Consider the following 27,974-nt stretch of genomic DNA (forward strand, 5'->3'; position numbering starts at 1 on the left):
TTATCATATAAGCCCGAAGGACTTGATTAGTTGGATCAGGTGTGTTTAATTAGGGTTGAAAGCTTAACTCTGCAGGGTTCCGATCCTACGGGAACTGAATTTGACACCCCTACCTTATGAGGAAGGTGAAAGAGGAAAGGTTAGGAGCTTGAGGTAAGCAGTGTTATGCTGATTTCATGTAGCATTTTTATTGGCTAGTCAGTAAACGTGAGTTGTGGCAGATGATTCATATTATGATGATCATGCTGAATTTCTGACACTGTTAGAAAATGATCATCGGCTATCTTTGGTCGCAAGACCATGTCAACGGCCATCTTTGAACTGCTCTCACTGAATTTACATTTACATTTATGCATTTAGCAGACGCTTTTATCCAAAGCAACTTACAGTGCATTCAGGCTATACATTTTTCTATATTAGTATGTAGTATGAATGACATAAAATCCACAACCACAGAAATCGACACAATTGTTTTCACAATGACAATCTTTCATCAGGAACAGCTGAAAATCGTGCAGTGTGTCGAAGGATTTAAGTGAATAACACACAGAACAAACTTTCTTTGACAAATTCAGAAAAATGTCTCTGCATTTGTTTGTGATCAGCACTCACTCTGCAAACTGCTTTGGTATCTTGGATGACTGATATGTTTGGCATGGAATGAGTTTGGATGTAAAGCTGGGTTTCACAAATCTTAAGAAAAGCAATAAGCAAAAATATAGGGTCATAGGATACCCATTTTCCACAAGCTGATATACTGTATGGTCTTAATGGAAAGGCTGTAACATAGTTTGGTAAAAATTTCTCAATGGTGGTACAAAAAATATTTTTACCCCGTCAAAAACCGCTCTGTTCAGAGCACGCAGTTTTGTAGCATTTGCCTTTAAATGTTAATGAGCTCTGCTGACCCCGCCCCTCTCTTCCAGCCGCTCTCAGAGAGGCTGTTTACTTTAGCTGCATTAATCCTGAAACTTGTTAGCACATTATTGGGAAAGGCGATTTGCAAAGATTCTTAAAAAAACCTTAAATAACTTCTTCTGTTGGTAAAACTGGATCACGAATGATTCACATGAACATAGACACATTTAGGTAGATCGGGGGTGCATTCCCTTCAGAAACAAAGGTAATCCACTGCATCTTCAGCGGCTCAGATGTTGGGAGTAAATGATTACTGCTATGTACTGCTATCCGTCCTTCGGATGAGACGTTAAACCCAGGTCCTGACTCTCTGTGGTCATTAAAAATCCCAGGATGTCTTTCGAAAAGAGTAGAGGTGTGACCTCGGCATCCTGGCTCAATTCGCCCATTGGCCTCTGACCATCATGGCCTCCTAACAATCCCCATATCCGCTGATTGGCTTTATCACTCTGTCTCCTCTCCACCAGTAAGCTGGTGTGTGGTGGGTGTTCTGGCACACTATGGCTCCCGTCGCATCACCCAGGTGGATGCTGCACACTGGTGGTGGATGAGGAGATACCCCCTGATTATGTAAGCACTTTGAGTGCCTTTAATGTGTTTCGTACTCAACAAAGATTTGGAAGATGGTTTATTCTGAGAGCACTAAAAAAAGATTTACTTCCCCAGCAAGTGGCCCTTTCATGTTATATGTCCTGATGGTTCAAACTGAGGCTTCGTTTACACAACAACGATGTAGTTAAAAAAGGAAACGTTTTTTCCTTGAGTTTTTAAAAAGTTTCACAAATACACGACAATGTTTTCAAAACTATTTGCGTTTACACGTATCCGCGAAAGCAGGCAAAAGAGCTGTATTACATATGCCAGGCCAGTAGTTGGCACTGTCACCTTGTTTGTAAACAGTACCTGAAGGGAAGTGATGATTATATGTTGTATATGATGCATCTCCGCTGTTGGTTGTAATATTGGTGAAGTAAATCCACACTTTGCTGAACAAGGGTTCACAAACTCTTGAGCAGCAACAACACTACCATGTACTCCGCCATTGTTGTGTATGTTTGTTCACATTTGCCTTTAATATCGACACGTACTGTGCATGTCTACATATCAAACTCGTCACCATATTGAGTAATGGTAGCGTTTTCAAGAACTTGCACTTTGCAACCTGTTTCAAAATATCAGTCCCCAAAACACCATTGTTGTGTAAACGAACAGGCAAAACACATAAAAAGTTTCCTGTTTTTGGCTGAAAACGTTGTCGTGAAAATGACCCCTGAAATAGTCTGAGCTCCAAATGCTCAGAGCTGCTAGTGATTGATTGGGTGAACACTCTACCAATCTGACCTCTTGCTTATTTAAACAAGGAGAGGTAACCCAGTATGTTAAGAGCTGAGATCACCAGGGAGCTACTGATTGGTGGCAGCTAAAGATCAGGGCTGGAAGCCCAATGGTTGTGGGTTCAAAACCCAGAAGGGGTTTGAGTTCAGAACAGGAGGGTTGCTGATTTCAGCTTAAATTTGAGCCGTTGAGCAAGAAATTTAAAGCCTGAAAGATACTCTTACATGCAAAAAAAGTGAATGCAAACACTTCTAGCAATGCAATGCAATGATGTGTTAAAATGTTTAATGGCACAGACAACTGAAGGACACTATCATCCAATTGAGTAGTGAGATTTGTTACTGCCACAGTAGAGTAAAAAAAAACGTTTTTAATGCACCAAGGCTGGATTTATTTGATCAAAAATACAGTAATATTTTAAAAAGTAAGTTTAAAATATCTGTAATATATACTATATACTTTAAAATGTATTTTATTCCCGTGAAGATGAGTTTTCAGCATAATTTCTCCAGTCTTCAGTGTCACATGATCCTTCAGAAATCATTCTAATATGCTGATTTACTGTTTAAGAAACATTTATAAAATATTTATCTTTCAGCATTATTTGATGAATAGAAAGTTAAAATCAAAACATTAGATATTAAAAAATAGAAATTTTGTGACATTACAGTTGTCCTTACTGTCACTTTTGATTAATCTAATGGCCCGTTGCTGAATAAAACCGAACTGACCTCAAATGTTTCAATTGTAGTGTACATGCAGCAGGCTTGCACACTTCAGCAACGTATATTTCTCAACTAACACTGTCCTAAGTTTGTGCTTTGGATAAGCAGCATCAGCTAAATAACTAAAAACCACAGAAAGAAAAACACACACACACACACACGCACACACACTGGCTTGTGGCTATGAACAAAATGTCTGACTCAACATGGAATCAATTTCTTTACTGTAAATTTTCCAGTGGTTGGCGCAAACATTTGGCATGAAATTGCCAGACGGGGAAAGTAAAGACGAAAGGACAAAAACGTTGTAAGAATTTCACCACAGGTCAGTGGTAAACCTGTTTGCAACTCACCGTGATCCTTTAACTCCCAAAGCGTGTCTTTTATTACAATGATGAAAGGTTTTCATTTAAATGATAAAAAGCACACACTGATTCAAAGTATAATTTGCCAGTTTGTGGAAAGTTAGTCATATAGTTGCTCTACAAAGTAGGAAAGTTCAAGTTAACAATTTTAGCATCACTTTTCCCCATAAATCACGATCTAAAGTCAGCCATATATTAAAGCCACAGTGTTAATGTCTTCTGGAAACTTTATAAGGCTTTGTGTAACTGTGACACATGTTGTAGAATTATTAAAATTGGCTGGTTATTTTAACAGCATCTTATTCTGAAGTTTGTCAAAGGTTCAAGTTTGCAGGAATATCAGTGCTGTGTGGTAAACACATCAGAATATTACCCACAATTCATGCTAATTATTTTGTTGCACTGCTGATTACCCAGCATGCTTTGCATTGGGGATTTGATTACTAAGACTACTATAAAATCTGTCAGATGAATTTAGAGGGTATTCATAGTTGGCTGTAATGTTATTATTGTATATGCATGCTACAGTTAAGATATAGTAAAAAGTGTTGGTCTTGTTCATTATTTTTATGCTTGTTGAGTTAGTGATGGGAGAAACAAAGCTTTTCAAATGTCGTATTATCTAACCAGTTGTTTGCAGAACATAGTACATCCTGATGATGTAAATCACCAAAATGGGTGATCAAGGATGTTCATGTACTTCCTCTAATTTTACTTTACTACACAGTTGTACAGGACTGGTTTAAAGTTTTTTACTTCAAAAACAAGTAAAAAAAAAAAAGAAAGAAAAAAAAAGAAAAGAAGGCGTGTTCTAGAAACATTTCAATTGTGAAACAAACATAATGTTCTGGACAAAGAAGCATGTGCATGAGGTTTGGTTTGTGTCTGACGAGGTACACCCTCCCCAAAGGAAGGTTCTCAGAATTATTTGAAGCTCCACCCTGAGTTTTTAAAGATTTACATCTGATTCCCAACTATGGGATGCCACATTTGCAGTCAGCCAGATTTTACAGAATTATGCACTCTGTGGAATTTCCTTTCGATGGCTCACTTCAAACATCTGAGCTGCATATGAGGCCAACAGCATGGGAAGGCTGACCTGTCAGAACCTTCACACAATATGAAAGGACCGTGGAGGATTTACAAACACCTCATTAGAAGTCAATCTCTAAACAGGGACCAAGTGCTAGTTCAACAACAATTGTTAACGTGGGATGAAGGTCTAACTGCTAATAGCCCAAATGAGAATCACACACTGATCCTAAAGTCCACAAGACGGTTTCTGGAGGAGTCATGGTTAATGATGTTCTTATTCAGTATTTTTTTTTTCTTGTTTCCCAGTACAAATGACCTATTTAAACATTTCTACATTTACTTGAGAATGGCATAAATGGCGTAAGATATTAAAAGTGCAGTGAGTGTTTTCTGTGACACAATGTTAATATTTGAAGTCACCAAAACCAACACGCACCCTGCCCATTTTGATAACCCCACCCCCAAAATTCAAGAACATGCGATGCAACACAGGCACCTCCCCCATCACGAGAAGTGGACACGCCCCTTACTTGTGTGTACTTGTGTGACTTATCAAAGTAAGTAAGTCAAAGGTTAGTAAAAACAGCAAAATTTTCCACATTAATCCATTATTGTTTTTCAGTGACTGGGTTCAGAAAAATGTTTTTTGATGCAAAAATATATTTGGCAGATCTTTGGCAATTTTTCTTGTTTTAAGCAACAACTCAATTTTGAGTTGTTGTTGATTTTTTTTTTTTTCCAAAAATAAGACTCTTTCTAAAGTAATTTTGCTTCTCAAATAAATATATCTTAAGTTGAATGTTTAGTAGTAAGAATGTTTAGATATTGGTACTGGAAAACCAGATTATGATACTGAGTAAGAAACACTTTTTTTTTTTTTTTTTTGCAGTGTTGTAATCAAGGCTGGTTTTGTGGTCTTGCGTAAATCTGTTGACTTTCTGACCTGCTGTATGGGGCATTGAGCCGTGATTGAGGTGTCAACTCACAAAACACACAACAGTAAATCAGCAGAGGTCATGGTGAGAAGCAGGACATGAAACAAGGCTCACATCAATACTACATCCAAGGAATGAAAATCAGAGGTCGGCATGCACTTAATTTGAGTGCCTCTGAGATGCTTTTCATATCGTCTGTCTGAACAGATATGACATACGGGGCTGTAACAGCATCTAATTGGTATGTGCGGACGGGAGCACGAGAGGGGTACGGCTGGAACGTGCCCTAGAGAGGCCTGCAGGTTTTGAAGAGCCTGCTCTGAGGTTTGGCGAGGCTGATTAAGGGTTATGACATCCAGACGCAGTCTAAGCCTGCAGGTTTGGATGAGTGATAGCAGACCAAACAGACCTGACTCATGCTAATCTGGGATCTTAAGAAACATTCTGTCTTCTTTTACAGCAGAATATGTTTTGCTGCCACAGAGCTTGAGTCGGTGCACAGATATGTGCCATTCTGAACTGATTTGTCAATGAATTTAAAATGACAATTCAAATCAAATGTATTTGTACTGCTTTTATAATGCAAATTGTTTTAAAACCGCTTTACATTTTGGTCGGTTTTGGTCTGTTAATGGTTTTAAACATTGGTCAGTTTGTTCCATTTAAGAGATTTTACTATTAAACAAAATGTTCCATTAAGAGACTTAAATGTTGCTCATTTTGGTCTATTAATAGATTTAAATATTGCTTGGTTTTCTACTATTAAGAACTTTAAATATTTTTTTGGTTTGAATAAGAGATATAATGTTTAGGTCTATTAATATATTTAAACAGAGGTCAGTTTTGATATATAAATAGATTTAAATATTGGTTGGTTTTGTTCTAATACAAGCTCTAAATGTTGGTTGTTTGGTTTGAATGAGGGATTTAACTGTTGGTCTTTTTTGATCTATTAATAGATATAGATATGGTTCAGTTTTGGTCTATTTAATAGATTTAAATATTGGTTGGTTTCCATAAAGAGTTTTAAATGTAAGTCAGTTTTGTTCCATTAAAGGGGTCATCGGATACTCATTTTCCACAAGTTGATATGATTCTTTAGGGTCTTAATGAAAAGTCTATAGCATACTTTGATTAAAATTTCTCAATAGTGTAAAAAACACCCTTTTTACCCTGTCAAAATCAGCTCTGTTTTTAGCACTCTGTTCTGTTTAACATACTGTTGCTTTAAATGCTAATGAGCTCTGCCCTCTCTTCCGTGGGGTGACGAGCAGACTATAAACTTCAGCCACTGTACTTGCTAACTAGCATATTAAAAAACCCTTATACTTACTTCTACTGTAGAGGAGGCTGGATCACTAATTATTCGCACAAACTTAAACACATTTAGGCAGATTAGGGATCAGCGCATTTCCTTCAAAAATGAAAGTAATGTTAATCCTCAGATGTCAGGAGAAAATGACGACCGCTATGTTTATTATTACATTGAACAACAGAACACCTCAGTCATGTAATTCCTCTGCACCAGAGTCGACACAATGGAGGACAACTTACAGTTCACTCAGGGCGTGTCTAAGGTGAGAGGCCTTGTCAATCAACAATCGTGGGAGGGGCCTGTGCAGAACTACGTCATTCTGACAGGAATCTCAGAACAGTCTGATTTGAGAAAGGTGATTTGAAAATAGGGATAAAAAAAAAAAAACACTGGGTGAATTTTTATCATTATAGGGTGGATGTGTACACACTTCCAACGGCGAGCATGATTTCACCAAGTACAACATGTTTGTTAATCCTGGAACAACATTTCATGCAACCAATCAGAATTGAGATACAACTTTTCAGAAAAGATCAGTTTTAGGCTTGCAACCAGGGTTATGTGCTTCTACACCCTTGTTAATCAGCTATCATTTCCCACTGATTTTAGGAATAAATTATGGGTAGGGTTAGGTTTAGGGGTAGGGATTGGGTTAAGTCTATATTTTTGGACAATAAAGTTGATCCAGGATCATCAGAAGATATTGATCCAGGAACGTGTCTTACTTGGCAAAATCACGGCGACCCACTTCCAACACACATTTATGTTCAAACAGCAACAAAAGTGAATTTTGCATCCGATGACACCTTAATTTAAATATTGAACAAAACATTTTTCTATTAAGAGATTTAAACATTGGTCAGTTTGGTTTGAATAAGAGATTAAAATATTTGTTGGTTTTGTTCAAAGCAAGACGCAAAACGTTTCTTAAAGTATTAATGAAGATAATATTGGATGTTAAAGGTGAAAACTGATTCTCTGGTGAACGTCATAAATTAATCAAGAGATTTCAGTAATGGTTTTGTTTTAAACAAGAGTAAACAATTCTCAGAAAGCATCAGTGAAGATATGATCAGTTGCAGGAGTCTTATCAAAGAGTCTTCAGTTCTTAAGTTGAATTGTGTGAGTGGTGAATTATACTCGAGTAGGTTCCTCTTCTTGTTTTTTTTTTTTTTTTTTTTCATCCTGAATTTTATGCAACACAATGTAATGGCTTGCAAACCATTTAAACCTATTACAACAGACTTTGGAAAACTGGTCCATGAGCTCAAATCTTTAAAACAGAAAGTTGAACGCAGGTTCAGTAATATTTTTCATGCCAGTTGGATGGCAACAGTGGTGTCTGCCACAGTTATGAATTTAATGACCAGAAAAGGAGCACACATTAAAGAATGAGTGTCCTTATACTGTTGTCAGTGATTTGTCAGTCTTACCTCATTCCTTATACGAGGGCACTTCTGAAATAAGCATGGAGAAGTATGAACATTGGGCAACAATAAATGTTTCACCCTCCAAGACAAGGGCGTATTGTGCTTGAATTTGTAGCAGGGGCTTTTGAAAGTGGTCAGCTATCTCCAAAAATACAAACAAAAACAAAAACAAAAAAATAATAATATTACAATATAGTATGTATTGTATAAAATTTAGATTTGGTCTTATGTAATTGCAATTTCTGATGCATCATGAGTCCAAATAAAATAAATGCATGTTTTAACATTCAGTGCAAATTAGTACCAATAACAATCATGGAGCACCATCTCAATAACATGGTACAGAAATCATTTGTACCCTGCTATATACGTATCAAAAGTACCATGGTATTGTGATCTAATATATTATAGTACACATGATACATTTAGTATTTGAAACTACCACAGTACCGTTACATGATCTGCAATATGTGTAACAGTATAAACAATACAAACAATATAAACAATATTAAATGCAATGGCTTTTTATAACTCTCTTTTGTCTCATTCATTCTTACATGTGGACTTTTACACTGCTGGTGTACACAGCATCGCTATTTATCTTTTTTTCATACTATCTTTATTGCTTTTTGAATGGGACATGTCCAACAGCTGGAAGGCTCTGGAATACTTTCTGAGCCAGATATTTAAAACTTGGTTCTGTTTTCCACTCGTTAAAAAAACAAGAGCTCACTCATCAAAAAAACAAGTGTCATCTCAGAGGTTTGCGTATGGAGGTCCAGGAAGCGTGCCATCAGCGTAGAGTACAGGTTAGCCGGGTCTGTCTCGAGCATGTCCCTACAGACCACCATCACATAATGAGTATTTTTCAGCTTTCTCGTAAATCAGCATCATCTCCTCTTGAGGTACAATGATATGATGGACAACGGGCCACATAAGGATATGTGTATAAGTGCCATGTGTATAAGCACATCAATGCCCAAATACCCATTTTTGGCTATGTAAATCTGATCTGTTTCTCACTTTTGATGTAGGTTAAAATCAGTATAAAATTTGATCAGAAGTAAATTAAAAATATGAGGCCCTTAGTGCTGAGAGTTCTGATTAGGTCATTTCTGAGCTTTCCTCAAAGCTGTGACGTGCAGCAAAGATATGTTAATGTCTGATGGTGAGTTTGAATTGTTTATGTTCTGCTAATGGACCCTTTAACCAATACACATGACATAAAATTTTACCATGACGTAAAAGATTATAATTATGAAAAAATGAAATAATGTCATAATTATGGCATTAATAGTTGAAATTGAGATATTAAGTCATAAATGAGATAAAGACAGAATTAAGATATGGAAAAATTATAATTATGACATAAAAGTAGAAAATATTATATACCAAGTCAATTATGAAATTTTGAAAGGTCTAAATTTTTAGATACTGCCATAATATTGATATTTAAAATGTAAATTATGAGAAACTAAGTCTCATTTCTGAGCAAATCACAATTATGACTTTATTTTTATTTTATTATGACAAATAAAAGTTTAGATTTTACTTCATAATTATGACATCACAAATTTGAAATTAAGTCATAATCTACGTCAAAATCGGTCATAATTTTGACATGAAGTTAAAAATGTTTAGATACGAAGTCATAATTACAGTATGAGATAAGCAGGAATTGTGACATACTTAGTTGTGATCATCAGTCATGACTTTTATACATAATTATGATTTACCAAAACATTTTATTCTTTGGCAAAAATTGGCTTCCTAAAATTAGGGATTAGAACACACACATAACTGGTTACAATCCTCTGAATCATAAACGCTTGGTGCTCATAGGGGTGGTCCAGGTTCTTATCTCATTTCTGTTGCTAATTACTTATCTCCTCACTTTTGCAGACAGTGATTACAGACTAAATCTAATCTGGAAGCTGAGTTTGTGAAGCAGCATGATGTTTGGTGTGATGACGAAGCCATGGTGTTCCAGTCTGCTGATAGCACAGATGGGAATAGATTTCACCCCAGAATAACCATTTTCATGTGATTCATCCATACCCACTGACGAGTTTCCAGGCACAACAGAGGAACTTTGGTTACAGTTAAACAGGTGGATGAACTGGTAGGAAATGTGGAATCATGATGAATAAATACCAACCCAAAAATAAAAACAGAAATCATAATTAAAACAGTGATGCAGAGAACATTTGTCATCACACTGAAAGGTTATCCCACTCTAATTTAGAGTTTCCTTAATGGAAAAAAATGAGAGGAAAGGAGCGAGAAGAATTAAACAAATGTGAAATGGGGCCACTATTCATATTTTTTAATCACAAAAAAATATATGTCATGTCATAAAGGCCCACATACTTTCCTCCCTGGATGTTTAGTGGCATGGAAGATGGTCAACTGTGTACTGTATGTTGTCATTTTGTGGAGATGGATATGCCCATTCTGAGGATGGGCCCATGCCAGCAGTTCAGGTTTGGGCATGAAACATTCTTGCCCTGCAGTCATAGAGCTTATGTAAGAGTGAGAATAAACACAGATCAGATGCTTTAGTTTCTTATATTACACACCACTGCTTTTGGGAAACCGTTGCATTCACATCATGATGGAATTACTGTAATTACATATTTCAACTCTGAGCTGGTAATTTCCTTGGACATAGAAATGTTCCTAATGCCAATATAGATCCATGTGCGGATTTGATGTCGTTAATGCCAAAATAACCCCCGTCTTTGTTTATTATTTGCAAAATCTTGAACAAAATTGCATCAGGTTGCATTAGCTGTAATAAGATGATATATCAAACAGATATATGTGCAAGTAGCTACATAACTAACCTTATGCTTTCACTTAGGAGTAAATAATTCTTTGGTTTAACTTAAATTGAATTGTGCAAAGTGGTTCCATATGTAAAATGTGAATTGAGTAACCCCCAATAAAATTAGACATGGCAAAGTAACTTGATAAATCTCTTTCAGGATAACTACAAACACTTTTGCATTCTATTTTCATATTTAATGTAATGCTTGGGATGAACAATACACAAAAAAGTATCGATGTTGTGACTTTTGTACAGTATTTGTTTATTACATGGTGAATAGAAAAACAATTGGTCAGAATGAACTCTCTTGGAAAAATGTGCTTTAGTGAATTTCAATATTTGGAATCACTATGGTTACTGATCTAGACAGTAAGAAAACATTTCCAATACCAGATTAAAAATGGCATACGAGCAATTAAGAAACATATCTGTTGTTATGGTTCAGATGTTGTTTTGGCACAGGATTCATCACATTCCCGCCTGACTCACTGTTTTTTTTTTTAGATTTCTTTGTTTTGAAAAGGTGATTTCCCCAAGATATCAACGAAAGTTCATTCAGATTGGTCCGTGTTAAATGCTAGCAGGCCAACTAGTTTAAACAACACTATTTATTTTAGCGACAAGCTGTATGCAAAACCTGCCATATAGTGTAGAAGCAGGACCGTTCCCCTTGAAAGGGAGCTCACGCTGCGTCCCCTATAGGGGCTATGGGGAATGCCATATGTAATACATGGACGTAGTGTCTGTGACGTCACTCATAGGTTTCTGAAGAGTGTTTTTAAAGCCTAAAGTGGGCGGAGCCAGTCGTTGGCATCTTGGTAGCGCGTCACTCCCAGATAATTACAGAAGCAGCAATCCACCTGTCACTCAAGTGGCCGCGCCCTTAATTATGCAGAACTCTAAGGCTTAATATAATTTAAATGGATGAGTTATTAAAAAAATACCCCACCCCCCTCACAGTTGTCAAAAATGGCAAAATTAGCTATATAGACCAAAACCACTTTTTGTACCAGGCTGTAAACATATTTTTTTTCTGCTGTAAATTTGGGCACTTTAACATGGGGAGTCTATGGGACTGACTCCCTGTTGGGGCCAGCCTCTAGCGGCCAGTTGATGAATTGCAGTTTTAGTCACTTCTGTGTTGGTTTCATGAGAGAGAGAGGAATGTTGCTGCTTTGGTATGATGCATTCATGAGACTGACTACAAGAGACAGGTAAAAAAAACTCTTTCTTTATACAGAGAGCTCTCTTTATTGAGGCATCTGTTGGCCAGAGCTCCACTAGGACATAATTTTGCATGTTGCAGGATCTCTGTAACCCCTTTTCCACCAAGGCAGTTTGAGTGCTGGTTCGGAGCCAGAGCCTAGTTTCAAATTGGTTCTTTGTATTTCAACACCCAAAGCACCAGCTCCGAACCAGGAAAAGGGGTTCGCAAGTAGCCCCAAACCATTGCTGGTCTAGAAGTAAGAACTGTTGTGTCAGGGGCTGAAGGCGGTGTTACCATGACCATCAAGATGAACAGAAATTTTGACCTCAATTCTTGAAATTGCAGCTAAAAGCGAACACATTGAATTTGCTGTGTTTTGATGCCGATGTAGATTCGCAAAGCCATAAACATCAATAGCAATGCAGTGTCCACCATTGTTGATTGTGTGCGTTTATGCTTGTTTGGGCTGCATCGGCATGTGTGTGGAGCGTAATTAGGTCTCATCTCGTTTTAGAGAGTCATCATGCTGAAGCCTCCACTCCTAGACTCCACTCCACTCCACTCCTGTCATCAGGTGCGCTTTCACTGCTTTCACTGCAGATAGTTATCTTCATTAAGGCCTCCACTAGGACAGCATCAGTGAGTTGATGGGTCTCTGTGAGCCTCCTTACAAGATATTTTGTGCGTGTGGTGTTGTTAGCTCTTTTCTCGATTTAGAGAGTCATTCATTCTGAGGCTACCGCTCCTAGAGCTCGGCTAGGCAGTAGTGTAGTATGTTAATTTGCTAGGCTCTCTGGGAGACACATTGGCGTCTGATATTAGTGCGGAGTGTCTTTAGACCAGCTCTCATTTAAGAGGTGATATATTTAGGCCACCTGCAGAGCTTTACAGGGCAGTAAGTTCTGAGTGTTAGGTTCTCTGTGAGACTCCTTGGACACTGGACTGAATAAGAGGGTAATTAGGATTCTTCTCTCCAGATGAGGCCTCTGTTCTTGAGAAGCTATCTCTCTCTCTCTCTCTCTCTCTCTCTCTCTCTCTCTCTCTCGCTCTCTATCTCTACATATAGTGGATGAATGCCACTTATTAAAACATAGTAGGCAGTATATATTATCATTTGAACAGGAGGATGCTAATATTACATTCTGAACATAATTCCATTCAGAATCTTCACTCACTTCCCGTTATGCTAGGAATCTACTTCTAGTGCGTAACCATTCCAAAATGAGTCCCAATAATGTGAGCTCATTTTTCAGCTATGAGGGAAAGACTGTTTCATATGATTAGAACCGTACGCTAAAGCAGACACTGGGGTGCAGGTCGCCACTAGATGTCAGGCTGGTTGTGTAAAGAAAACCTTTTCTTTTGGAAAGGTGACACAGAACAGGGCCGCATATTGTTTCTCTCATATCATCATTTCTTTCTTGTCTCTCTGTCGGTCTGTCTGGGTCTCTCACTAGAACATTCTAACAGGCTCGTCAGGGAAAGGAGGATATGTTTCCACTGCCACAAATCATCCCAGATCAACCGCGTCTGGAAACTCAATAACTCCCATAAAGAGAACCAGAATCATGCCTCCCTACAGCTACCTATGCTGCTAAAACAGTCCTGCATTTACAGCCTCTATTAGTGATGTTTGCAAAAGCTAACATTGCTATTATTATTCAGAGTTTGGGTTAGTGATCTAAACTAACCTCTAACCCAAATTAATAAAGGGTAATAAAGACACCAGCTATATATAGCTAAACTCATGCAAATTATTTAGGATAGGAGTTTGTTACTCTCTTATATGATTACACTGGCAATTCTGGCCTGGTAGATGATAAAAAAGAGCAAAAATTATCTCAGACTTGGCCTGCTTTTGAAGCTGGGACACAAGCCATATCTAGAGAGAAGAATATCACAGATACTTTGAGATATTTTGATTTGGACCAGTAGCAAACACACATTTCAGTGCATTAAGAACTACATGGAACACTAAAGCATCATCATTACTAAAACTTAAACCCACACTTGTAGGTATTTAATGAAGTACTGGAATCCTTCACAGAGAATAATAACGGTCTTCCAGGGACGATTACACATGTCATCCTTTTGCATGACTTCATTTGTCAAAACACGAGCTAAAATTAATATAAAGCATGTTTTATACATTAGATGCTATAAGTATAACCCAGCACCATTGTAATTTTGGGTCTTCATAGTGTCTCCTCATGGGATTTCTCATGTAAAAGGGAGTTACTGGAAAAAATAGCAGCCAGCGGAGAACTTTGAGGAATTGCATCTCAGAAACGTCTTGTTGCACATGGAAAAGCTATTTTGGATGGATGCATGTTGGTTCATCAGCATGCTTTGTGGGTTATGCAAATGCCTGGAGTTTCCCGTAATGGAAGAAAGGGAAATAGTGCAGCAAAAGTAAGTTAGGTTCAAGATTTTTTTTTTTTTTTTCGAGGAGGACATTATGGACTAGAAAACAGGAAATTTGCATCTTCATGTTATGTTTTTTTGTTTGTAAAGAATACATAATTTTAGATGAGGATCTAATGCATCTCATGACATGCCAAGGTGCTAGGTATAGTTTGTCAACAAAAGGTGTTTTCTGTCATCCAAAAAATTTACATTTTGTAATGATGAACATTTCAAACCATTGTATGCTGAAGTGTTGCATATTTACATTTATGCATTTTGCAGACACTTATCCAAAACTATGTTCTGTACATTGCATTCAAGGTACGAAACACATGCATTTCCAGGGAATCAAACCCATGACCTTGCCATTGCTAGGTTTGTCTTCATCTGGAAAGCTGCAGGTTTGGACATGATTGGTTGTGGTACACTCTTAAAAATTAAGGTTCTTTTTTGGCATTGATGGTTCCATTTGTAAAGATTCATAGAACCTTTCCATTCCACACAAGATTCTTTATAATGAAAATTAGGAATGTAAGAATTGAAGATTTCTAATGTAGGTTCTTTAGGGATGGCCTCACTGAATTTCTTTTTTAATAAATAAAAGGATGTACCATTATGACATTCTTGTGGAAAATATCAATATGTTATTTTAATGGTGTTACTGTGAATCACTTTTATAGTTGATTTGATTTATTCCAAAACACATGTAACCATTATTGCATTTATTACTTGAGTCTGATTGACCAATCATGGCATTTTGTACTCCAATTTCATTTATAAATCCTGATCATCCTGTTAAAGTAGGTTGTACAGCATTGTACCCCTTGGTTTACATGGAGATAGAATAGTATATTATCAGCTTTTTATATTCTTTCATATCAATAATATACGCATAGGCTAGTCTTCACCTCCAGTTGACTTTTTTCATAGAAACCTGTTGAATCATCATAACCAGTGGAAGAAAAACGGGGGAAGTGTTTGAAAAACCTTGTTTGAAAACCATCATTAATCTAAAAAATTTCCTTTGGCACAGCAGAAATGACACAATATTTATCTCCAGCCCTCCTTGTGGGAATGATATCTGAGCACGCTAGTTTCTGGTTCATTGTATATGATTGTACAACTCACATTTGAACATCACTTGAAATATATTCCATGCGGTTTGCTTGGATTCCCTTGTGCATATCTGTTTGTTCAAAATTTTGTTTTCGGTATATGGAGTGATATTTTCCGTAGCTTTCTAGTAGCAGCTCAGAAGCCCTCCATCATTGGCTGTCTGCCGAACACATTACTCTATGACAGGAAGAGAATATCTGTGGCTCAAATGTCTTCTTCTAGACATAACATACGCTTGCTTAGATCTGTCTGATTGGCTGACCTTGAAAAAATGAAGGCCATGGTGACTCCATAGCAGTACAGGGTTCCACATTTTTGTTATGTAAGGGGTGTGGGGTCACCTCAATGGTATTTCTCATAAATGTTGCTCTGACTTCCCAGCTAACAGGGAATGTGCTCAGAACTTTGGCAAGGTTCTCTAAAAGTTAACAGATATTCTAGCAGTAATGTAAATCCGGGGTAAAATTGGGCTGGGGTCACCCGGAGCTGAGCCATTGCACATGGCTTAGGCTGGTAACTCCTTAGTGAACATTCATCATATATCTTAAACAGTGTTCAGCTTGAAGGACACTAGGGACAGCTGAAGAATTGTACCTGCACATGTTTTTAAGTCTTGCCAATTTATTCATAGTTTTTAAACCATTGAAGCGCAATAAGCAGTAAAAGAGTACTCCTTTCAGTACTTACACATATTCTGAGAGATGGTTTACAGTAAGCATGCACACATAATAAAGCAGCCTCTCAGACAGCAAGACTCACTTAAACACAATCAGTTATATCTTTAGTGAACGTAAACAACTAAAAGTCCCCCTGTCCAAATACCCACACTGTTTGCACTTGACCACTTGACTACTTATATGATGTATTTCCTGTATTTGGTCCAAGTGTTCAAGTGAGCATGAAGACCACAAGTGTATGTAGAATTTTTCATTACATGATGGGACACTTATAGTGTTGTAAAATGCAATGTTTTACCGAGCTTTATTTTTATTTTCAATATTTAGAATTTTAAAATCAACTTCTAAAAAAAAGTTATAGTCTCTATAACAGATAACAGAATTTAATTATGTGTTGCTTCTAATTAAGTGATAAAACAGCAGTTGTAAATGTTGTACATATTATCACCAATACTCATTTATTTGCACCAGTAAAATGTGTAACTCTTTGTTTTACTACCAAATTATATGCAATATTGAACTATTATTAATATTTTAACATGCATTCGAAAGCTTTGCGTGACCTCTTGCGAGATCTCGGCAAAAAGTCTAAAGATTTATTTCCACAACATGATGCATGATGGGTTACACTATACCTCAAATACTGCTCCGGAGTATTTAGTGTGCGTGAAGGGCACTGCACTTTGGCATTTTTAAGACCTGGGACAATCTTGTGCATGCACTTCCTGTCGCGAGCACGCACTCTCAAGTGGCCAAAAGACAGAGAAATCACTCACCTCTCTTTAATTGTAAGTTTTCATCTGTATTTGTTTATACAGTGAAGACTCCAGTGTTATTTTACATTTGATTACTTAATTCAAATTCTGTCTTTCATCAAAGAATTCTGAAAAAAGTAACATAATTTCCACAAAAATATGAACAGCAACAGTTTTCGACATTGAGCAAATCAGTATATTAGAATGATTTCTGAAGGATCATGTGACACTGAAGACTGGAGGAATGATGCTTAGAATCACAGAAATAAATGACATTTTAAATCTATTCACATAGAAAACAGTTATTTTAAATTGTAATAATATTTCACAATATTACTCTTTTTTTTTTTCGATCAAATAAATGCAGCATTACTGAGCATAAGCAACTTCTTTCAAAAACATCAACAAAAACCAAACAAAAAATCTTACCAACCCCAGACTTTTGAATGGTAATGAATACTGCAAGCCATTATTTATTTTAGAAATAGATTGATTTTTTGATGTAGAATAAATGTCAGAGTTCTGAAGTGGAAATCAAAATCAAATTCTAAAAAAGAAACACCCACTTTAACAAGTCTGTCTTTTTCAACGCCTTGCAGTTGTTAATGGATACATAAGAGCAACACAAAATCACACTGATGCAGTAAAATTGCATTTTCCAAGAAGCTTTACATCAGAGAACAGAACGAGGTGGGAATGAATGCAAACATAATGGAAGGAGCTATAAAATAACAATTCACATGAATGCAGAGAATTTCTGCTGTGTATCGCCGGACGTCCTACATTTACAGAGTACTTTTGCAGACCTACTGTTGTAGTGCTTCTTTTTGAAGTGCATTAAAGATTTTACAAAATCTGTAGTTAAATTAATCGGCCACTAAATCAGCCGTACAATCTCATATTAACCAGAAATTTAACGAGTCACATGAATATGAACCGAAAATGATGTCATATTATCTTTTATGGCTAAATGCAAAAGTCACGGGTAAATTTATTACACCACAGAGACAATAGGGCGTGTATATTGATCTTAAAGAATTTTACAATCTCTGTTTATTTGGGTATTATTGTAGTTTGCAGAATTGGTGATACGTCATCTGTGGTGTTCTAAACAAACTTTATGCAACCGTTAACATACGTAATGTAATTTTATGCCCAAAACTTTCAAGAAAGAATACAAGTGCCCCATGAGCTTTATTGGTTTCCTAAAACTATAATTTTTCATTGTAATAGAGCTGCATGAAGCATTGCATAAGTGCAAAAAAAAACATGCAACATAAACAGGACAACTGAAAACATATGTAGCACTAAAACCTGAAGTTAGCCTGGGACATGTCACATAATGAAAGCTTGTGTAATTTTTGCCTGGAGAAACTATATCACCTTTTGCCAAAACGTTGGTAACTAATAACGATGCTTAAGTGACTGTGAAGTTTTTTTTCTTTATTTAGTTTGCCCCTTTTACTTGCACCTCTAAAAGTTTTGCGTTTGTTTTATTAATTTATTGTAGAAGCTGCCACTAGCTTTAGCGTTCCTGTGGCTCAAAAGACATTAACTGATGGACTGTAGTGCTGTGGATTATTGTGATGTTTTTATAAGCTGTTTGGACTCTCATTCTGACGGCACCCATTCACTGCAGAGGATCCACTGGTAAGCAAGTGATGAAATGCTAATTTTCTAAAAATCTTTTCAGATGAAGAACAGATTTGAGACAAGGCATGGATGCGTTCGGCCCATAACGCATTTTGCCAACTGCAAGGCAGTGAGAGCTCAGTACAGCTATGGGCAGATACCTTATAGCTCTCATTATGTCGAATGATTGCTGTGTACGGTTGTGTAATGGCCTCAAATGAATACGAGGTCATTTTTATAAGACCAGCTGCATCCTACATTATGAACACTATTCCCATATGATGTTGAAGAGTTGTTACAGAAACGCCTTCAATCACTCACCACATCTAAACGTCACCGAAACTTTAGTTTGGCATACTGTACAGTAGGTTATATATCGCTTGTCATTATTTTTATTTTGCTTTTACTAAACATCCATGAGTAGGCTTTGAAATGTAAAGGTGCAGCACTTTGCACACTGTTTCAGCAGTCTGCATCTGCCAGTGGTGTAATAAATGAATCGGTCCAGGTCAGAAATGTTGCATCTCGCCCGCCAGATTCAAATTCTATCACTGCTATTAAATAAAATCTCTTGAAGGGATCTTTGTAGGGAGGGTAGAAAGATTTACATTTACTTAAGAGAGTGTAAACTCCCTGTAATTCATCAAACGAAGCCTCACAGCTGGCCGTGTTCTGACGTTGAGTACTTTTACATGCTTTGAGGTGGATTATCTGAGCACTTTAATCAGACCAGCACTCAAATCCTGTCTGTCTGTCTCCTTAACCTCCTATGTCCCTTACAGGGGCCATTTGTCTGGCTGTTTTATATAGAAAGGGGCATTCCTAGCGGTTGTGCTGTTGGGCTCACTCCTCGACTGCTGAATACGGCAATATCAGGCGGCAGATCCCATGAGCTTCAGTTTTGCAAAAAGATAAACTTGATATAAAATGTTTTAATTTGAAGCACTTGCAAATTGTAACATGGGTTATTAAGAATTATTACAATCTTTGTTGTAGTGAAACCAACCTGTCAAAATGGGTACCAAAATAAAAACTGTGTTTGCATTGTGAAACAGGCCCTAAAGTCTTCTATATTTCCTCATCAGTACTAAAAGTCTTTGAGTTCATGAATGGCCCAAGTGGGCATTTTAGATGTACAACATAATAGTTTCCGTCTAACATGAATGAATTCCTGGGAATCTACCTAAATCCTTTTCAATTGTTGCGAAGGTGTGCCAATGGCTTAAAGGCAAAGCTGTGCATTCTCCACAAATATCCCTTAGCCAGGAAATAAAACATGGTAATCATCGTATTTCAAGCCATGTACTCATTTAAATTTATGCAGCAGATGTATGCTTTTATGAGTTTTGGAGCATGAAAGATGTAGACACACACACACACACACACTTGAATACTGCAAATGCCACTCTTAAGCTGGCTTTGGCCTCTTTACTAGTTCACATAGACTAGTATTAAATGGCTGAATTACTGATTTATTCTCTTGCGTCAAACAAATCGTTTTTATGAGAAGCAAATTCTCAGAGGTGAAAATGATGAGGATTATAGCCTGCAGTCTTGTGTTACTGTAAGAGCTCAAAAGTCTAATTTGCCCAACCGTTCACACATTAAGGAGGAAAGACATTAAAACGGCATACTGTAATCCTGCTTTTTCACAGATTACACACACCGTTTGTAAGTAAAAAATCCATTTAACTTCATCAGATGGATCTGTCATGTCACTGTTCTTGTTTAGAGAATATGTTTTAAATTAGTGCATGCAACATTAATCGCATCATTTAAATTGGACGTTAGTTTACACACGTCTACTTTGGCGTCATTGCAGCTTCACTGATTACAATGGAAGTGTTCTATTTTGTGCCATGTCGTGCCTATTGGAGAGTAGATTGCATGGATCAGACTGTGTGTGTGTGTGTGTGTGTGTTTATATAGCCTTAAGTAAGCTATCCAAGTGTTTGCATGGAAGCCCATTTCCACTGCTTGATTAAAAATATATATATATATATTTCACCATTTTGACTATTTTCCTCACAATTGTGAGTTTATATCTTGCAATTCAGATTTGTTTTTCTTTCTCAGAACTGCGTGACATAAATTCTGAATTCCGATTTATTTTTTCAGGCTTTTACAAGTCTACATTTTGCAATTATTACTTTTTCTCAGAATTTTTGGCAAACTCACAATTCTGACTTTTTTTCTTGCATTTGCATCATATGATATAGACTTCAATTGGAAGTTATAAAGTCTGATTTGTTCGATATAAACTTGCAATTGGGAGGAATAAATTAAGGGATTTATCTAGTCCGAATTACGAGATACCCAGCCAGCAATGACATGTGGGGCCCACTTGTATACGGCTTGCCCCAATGTGGATCCCGGGTACAAGCCCATAATGGGGCCCACATTTACCACCCATGAAGCCCAGATGTACAGTACTAAAAGTGGGACCTGTAAGGGTACTTCATGGGTCTTAATTGGGCAATTCATGTCAGACCCATTTGGACCCCACCTGCCCAAATGGGTCTAAAGTGGGTTTGCAACCAGGATCCAGCCGTGGATGCCCAGATGGGCTTTTAAAAGGGATCTATAAGGGTGTTATGTGGGATCTGAACCAGGCAATTCATGAAAGACCCATTTGGGCCCCACCTGCTCAAAGGGCGTTTAAAATGGGCTTGCACCCGGGATCAGCCGTTGGGATGCCAGCCGTGGATGCCAAGATGGGTTTTAAGTGGGACCTGAAAGGGTCTTATGTGGGTCTTAACTGGGTAATTCTTGTCAGACCCATTTGGGCCCCACCTGCCTATAGGGCTTTAAAGTGGGCTTGCACCAGGATTCAACCGTGAATGCCCCTATGGGCTTAAAATGTAAACTTTGACCTATTTCTATGTTTTTTACATTTCTGGGAATATTTTTCATTTTCTGCACTACTAACAAAAATGACTGCTGGATTGTTTTGGCAAAAGATCTACATGTATGCAATGTTTGTTATTTGGTGACTAGCGTGACTTGATATGTATTTAGTTACAATTACTCCATCACAACATGCTTGATTAGCCTACATGTAGAGTTACTACAAGTTACTTAAAATTGTACAGTAAGCAATTACATAACTCAATAGACCTACATAGTTACTTTGCACCTCTACCATGCAGGACCCGTGTTCCCAGTTCAAACCCAACTTAGCACATAAATATGCCATGCAGGACCCATATATGCGTTCCCAGATCAAACCCATCCGGCCATCCCCACTCAGCCCATAAATATGCTATGCAGGACCCATATATGTGTTCTCAGTTCAAACCCATGCCCAATTGGCCCATGCCTGTCCCTTATTGGGCCCATGTAATCAGCTCATATGGGCATCCTATGTGGGACTCATACTACAACAACTTACATGGGACCCGCTGATTTCACCTAGCCAAAGCCCATGCCCACACAGTAACCATATATATATATATATATATACAATTTTCTTAATGCAACCTTAATTAACCTCAGTCCTGATCAAAACTACCAAATGTTTTCATTTTTTTTTTTAAATCCAAGATTTTAACTCTTTAATTACCAAGTTCATAAATGATGTCACTGATTTAGGTAAAAAAAAAAAAAAAACACACACACACACACAGAATTACATATTTTAAATATAAAAAGTGATTGTGGACTGGATATTTTTTATCACAGTCTTGGGCATGTCAAAGATTAGTAACAACATTGGCTTTGATGCATTGTTAGTTTTTGTTCAGCATTAGATTTAAAAATGTTCTCCCTCATTTATGGTTTGTGGCTGTTTTTGCCCCATTGACTTCCATTATAACGACATTTTTGACTGAAAAGCCATGAAACCATAAAATCATGCATTCTTGATTGCTTGTGATTTTCTCTTTTGGGAAGAGGTAAAATTTGTTATTTTAACAGTTGATCACTAGGTGGGACCATTAACCCTTTAGATACGCCTGTGCAAAAAAAGGCTCAACTCTATATTCTTACTATATCATAAAAATGAGCCATAAAAACCTGATGTATTGGATTTGATTGTCAGCAACAACACCAACGACAACTAGTTTCTTTTAAGGTTTCTTTTTTTTCATCATTTCATATTCCTTTACAGGTTTAATGTTTGCGAGTCAAAAAGTGCAGTTGTGAAATGCTTTTCTGAAGCTTATGATGTTGCATTGAGGTGTTTGTGCTAATTTGAACTTTTGTTGTTTTCAGATGTTATTGGGAGTCAACTTCACAAAAGATATAGTTTTATAGTTCCCTTTACTTCCCTTTACCTCCACATCCAAAGTCTTCCTGTATTTTAAGTACAGTAAGTCTATGTACATTAAGTCCTTTCTTAAAACAACAAAAAATTGCCTTATGCATTGCATGCAAAGGTTAAAGTGAACATTTCTGTGGAGAAATTTGGCAGGAGATGAAAGATGCTGGTCAAGACAAGGAAGTGAAATCTGAAACGGATTCTGAGTAAGGATGAGTTGTTAACACGTTTATTAAATATTTTATTGATAACAGCCCTGAAAACAGGAACGCACTTAATCATCAAGTACAAGTACATGCACAGATCTGTCCACATGTTCATCTACAGCAGCGCTGTGTGATTCATATCTGCGTCAGATCTCAGTTGAGGCATGTATACATTTGGACTTTTTATGAGAAAGATCACAAAGCATTTAAACCATGTACTCTATGGGCTTTGGCTTTAACATTGCAACATTTTCCCTCAACTGATTAGACGTATTTGTATGCCTCCACACAATGTGCACCACATGTTTTCAGATAGCTTCATAAAAATAAATATTGACATAAAAAAAAGAATAGAAAAAAGCTGTTTGTCATGCAGAAACACAGAATGTCCACCCATGTTTTTAGATCAATATATTTTTTTTTTTATAAAAATAACTACAAAATAAAAGATGTTAGCATAACCAATGCCTTCTTTAGCCTTATATTTGTTCATTCTGTAAGTGCTTTGAGTTTTAGTTGGCTTGTAACCCTCTGACTGTCAGTTAATGTAAAAACCCTGCTCATTTCCCAGAATATGCATGAGTGCATTCACTGGAGCAGGACGCACCATTTCAACAGAAGCACAAACATGCCATGATGATGCATTCAGAGCACTTTTAAAGTCAAACTGCAGGAGATCATCGACTGTGATCTTTTGTTATCTTCTGACAGAAACACTTTGCACTTGCGTCAGATTCTGACTGGAGCAGAAGAAATGATTAGGTGTGTCGTCTGGCAACCGCAGGACGTTAGCACAGAGAAGACAGCTCGCCCTTGTTTCACAGTCAGATCTCTGGTTACAAGATAAATATTACCACCGTTTATAGCAATAACTTTTGTTTCTAGTGCTCAATCTCTCTTTATACTCTAGACACTGGACGGCCAGCCAAGTTTCCATCTCTTATCATCACAGCACAGGCTGAGTATGACTGATATAACAAAATATTTTATACAATGGTCAAAATGCTTGATGATCCACTTACAAACTTGCATTACTTGAGAATTACACCTTCGTGTTTGCACTGAATGGCTGTCTATGGAGAAAGATTAAACACACCGTAATCAGCAGGTGAACTTTGTCATTGTGAAAATGTACTTCTTAGTTTAACCATTAAAAATGGTGTCATGAGCTGACATTGCACAAACAGATTACGACAGAAAACATAGATCGAAACAAACTGAATTCAGCTTATGTTGAGTATTACATGACTTAGAAGATAATATAACAAGGGACACAAGAAAACATATGAATTTTAAAAAAGGAGAAAACATTTTGATCTTAATAAATGGTCAGTTTTTCTAATGATGAAATAATAGCATACTATTTTATCTAATATATGTATCTAATATAGTTACATATACAACAAATATATGACTTCTTTAATAACCATGCAATGTTGAAAACAGCAGTTCAAAAGAACAATATTTAAAATCTTTTGTAACATTTGATCAGTTTAATGGTTTCTTGCTAAATAAACGTATTCATTTCATAAAAAAAAAAATATATATTTTACTGATCCAAAAATGTTGAACTTTTGCACCTGGGAATGACCTATATGATATAGCAGGCGGATTTCGATGTAACCTTGTTCTTTGTGACTGGTTCTCTTTCTGTGTCTGGGTGGCTCAAACAATGGAGTGTATTGCGCACACACACACACACACACACACACACACACACACACACAGTCTTGTTGTTTTTGCACAGCGTGGAATGAAATGCTTCCTCTGGCATATGAACGCACCTCTCTCCTTCGCCTTTCATCTCCACAGATGTGAACGATCGAGCAGGGTGAGACACGGCCAATCAACCCAGCATGTGCACAAACACAGCATCCTAAATAAGAACAGAATCTCCACTCCAATGCAAGCATGCAGGGATGCAGAGGTCAGGCAGGAACATTTGTAATCCCCTTTTGAACTTTTACATTTCTCTGTGGAACATATGTTTGTTTTTACTGGATGCAATCAAAATAGGATGAAATCTGTATGAAATTGCTAGTAAGTAATTAAAAAAAAAATAGAAATAGCAAGTAATATTAAAAGAAACATTAAGTAGAGAGAATGAAAGAATGTTCTTGTAAAACGTAGTCTTTGTTTTTCATTTACAACTATAATATATATATATATATATGTATGTATACAGTACAGACCAGAAGTTTGGAAACATTACTATTTTTAATGTTTTTGAAAGAAATTTCTTATGCTCATCAAGCTTGCATTTATTTGATCAAAAATACAGAAAAAAACTGTAATATTCTGAAATATTATTAGAACTTAAAATAATAGTTTTCTATTTGAATATACTTTAAAAAAATGTATTCCTGTGATGCAAAGCTGAATTTCCAGCATCATTCCTCCAGCCTTCAGTGTCACATGTAACATCAGTCGATCACATGATCATTTAGAAATCATTCTAATATTCTGATTTATTATGAGTGTTGGAAACAGTTCTGCTGTTGAATATATTTGATGAATAAAAGGTTAAAAAGAACTGCATTTATAAAAATAAAAAAATTCTAATAATATATTTTCTTTACTATCACTTTTTATCAATTTAACACATCCTTGCTGAATAAAAGTATTGATTTTATAAAAAAAAAAAGAAAGAAAAAAAATTAATGACCCCAAATTACTGACCAGTAGTGTATATTGTTATTACAAAATGTTTCTATTTTAAAAACATAGCTTTTTTTTCATCAAAGTATCCTAAAAAAGTATCACATGATCTGAAAAAATATTAAGCAGCAGAACTGTTTCCAACTTTGATAATGAATCATCATATTAGAATGATTTCTAAAGGATCATGTGATAATGATCCTAAAAATTCAGCTTTGCATCACAGAAATAAATGATCATTTAAAGTATAATAAATTTAAAAACAATTATTTTAAATTGTAATAATATATCACAATATTACATTTTTTTCTGTATTTTTTTATCAAATAAATGCAAGCTTCTTTCAGAAACATTAAAAATAGTAATGTTTCCAAACTTTTGGTCTATATATATATATATATATATATATATCAGCAGTACAGACCAACACCTGCACACACCTTCTCATTCAAAGAGTTTTCTTTATTTTCATGACTATGAAAATTGTAGAGTCACACTGAAGGCATCAAGGGCTATTTGACCAAGAAGGAGACAGATGACCTGGCCTCCACAGTCACCGGACCTGAACCCAATCCAGATGGTTTAGGGGTGAGCTGGACCGCAGACAGAAGGCATGTCTAGGGGAACTCCTTCAAGACTGTTAGAAGACCATTTCAGGAGACTACCTCTTGAAGCTCATCAAGAGAATGCCAAGAGCGTGCAAAGCAGTAATCAAAGCTAAAGGTGGCTACTTTGAAGAACCTACAATATGACATCTTTTCAGTTGTTTCACACTTTGCACATGTGTTAATTCATAGTGTTGATGCCTTCAGTGTGAATCTACAATTTTCATACAATTAAATAAAGAAAACTGTTTAAATGAGAAGGTGTGTCCAAACTTTTGGTCTGTACTGTACACACACACACACACACACATTATATATATTAAATGCTGATAAAACAATAAATTAATTAATATTAACCTGATTATTTCCTTAAAATAAATCAGAATTTTCAAGGTTTAGTTATTAGTTTGGAAAACTGCTTAAACGGTTTGTCATGTACAATATAGTGAAAATTTGCTTAAGGTTTATATAAAGTTTGGATTATGAACTCTGGATTTTGGCCAGTAGAGATTTAATGGGTAAAATTTTAGTTTGAAGTTATTAGTTAGAATTTTAGTTTGTTTATTAGTTTTTGCATTTTAGTTTAAAGTTAAAATGCCTTGATGGATTTGTTTCTTACAAACACAGCTTTTCACTTCTCAAGATATTAACTGATGGAGTGGAGTGGTGTGGATTATTGTGATGTTTTTATCAGCTGTTTGGACTCTCCTTTTGACGGCACCCATTCACTGTGGAGGATCCATTGGTGATCAAGTCACGGAATGCTATATTTCCCCAAATCTGTCCCGGATTGGTTTGAGGATGAGTACATTTTCAGCTAATTAAAAATTTTCGGTGAACAATGCTTTTAATCTAATCTAATTAATGTTATAGTCTTCCTGATTTTTCCACAGAAAGGTATAACAAGCTGCATATGACACAATCTTGATCGCTTCACAACTAATGGCACATTTGAGTTGTGTAACAGCCGTTCACATCTGGTCATGGCATCAATCCCAGTGTGTGCTTTTGGGAACGACGGGTCATGAAACACGGTTTATATCAGCAGGGATGTCGGCTCACACAGCAGTCATGATAACATTTACCTGGGAAGCATTAAACTTTATGTGTTTGTTTCTAAGACTGAATCGTGGGTACACACTGAAGAATTTTAAGCATGTATTAGAGTCCGCTTGTAAACAAATGTTGTTCCTGTTCTTTCTCCCTTTGCTGTTTTCAAAGGTTTAGTGCATTTACTGATGCACAGTGGCTGTAATGACATGATTTACAGAGTAGGCCTACGGCACTACCACACACCATCACTGACTTCATTCCCACTGTTCACTGCTGCTTTGTGTTCTAGGACAGAAGAAAATCTTTGGACAGCAATGTTTCAATGTTTCAGTTTTCTGAAAAGGTATTTTTAATATGCAAATAGAGCATTATCTAACTGAATATGCACTAAACTGCTTTCATTTCTAGAACAGAAATCTGAATATTGCAGCCATGTTCAAAATGTATTTGACAAATTAAGAGTTATTTAGTCATTAAAAGTGTTTTTTATGATTCCATAAAGCAGAAAACTCT

General features: G+C 36.5%; 1 long non-coding RNA gene across 1 annotated transcript; it reads left to right on the forward strand.

Moving 5' to 3' along the window:
• Window positions 1-54: 54 nt before the first annotated feature.
• Window positions 55-27,910, forward strand: LOC127937984 (uncharacterized). Its single transcript, XR_008148601.1, has 3 exons — window positions 55-153; window positions 24,958-25,072; window positions 27,302-27,910. It is a non-coding gene; the product is annotated as an uncharacterized LOC127937984 (long non-coding RNA).
• The last annotated feature ends 64 nt before the right edge of the window (window positions 27,911-27,974 follow it).

This window comes from Carassius gibelio, chromosome A20 (assembly GCF_023724105.1).
Source record: "Carassius gibelio isolate Cgi1373 ecotype wild population from Czech Republic chromosome A20, carGib1.2-hapl.c, whole genome shotgun sequence".
Classification (NCBI taxonomy): Eukaryota; Metazoa; Chordata; class Actinopteri; order Cypriniformes; family Cyprinidae; genus Carassius; species Carassius gibelio.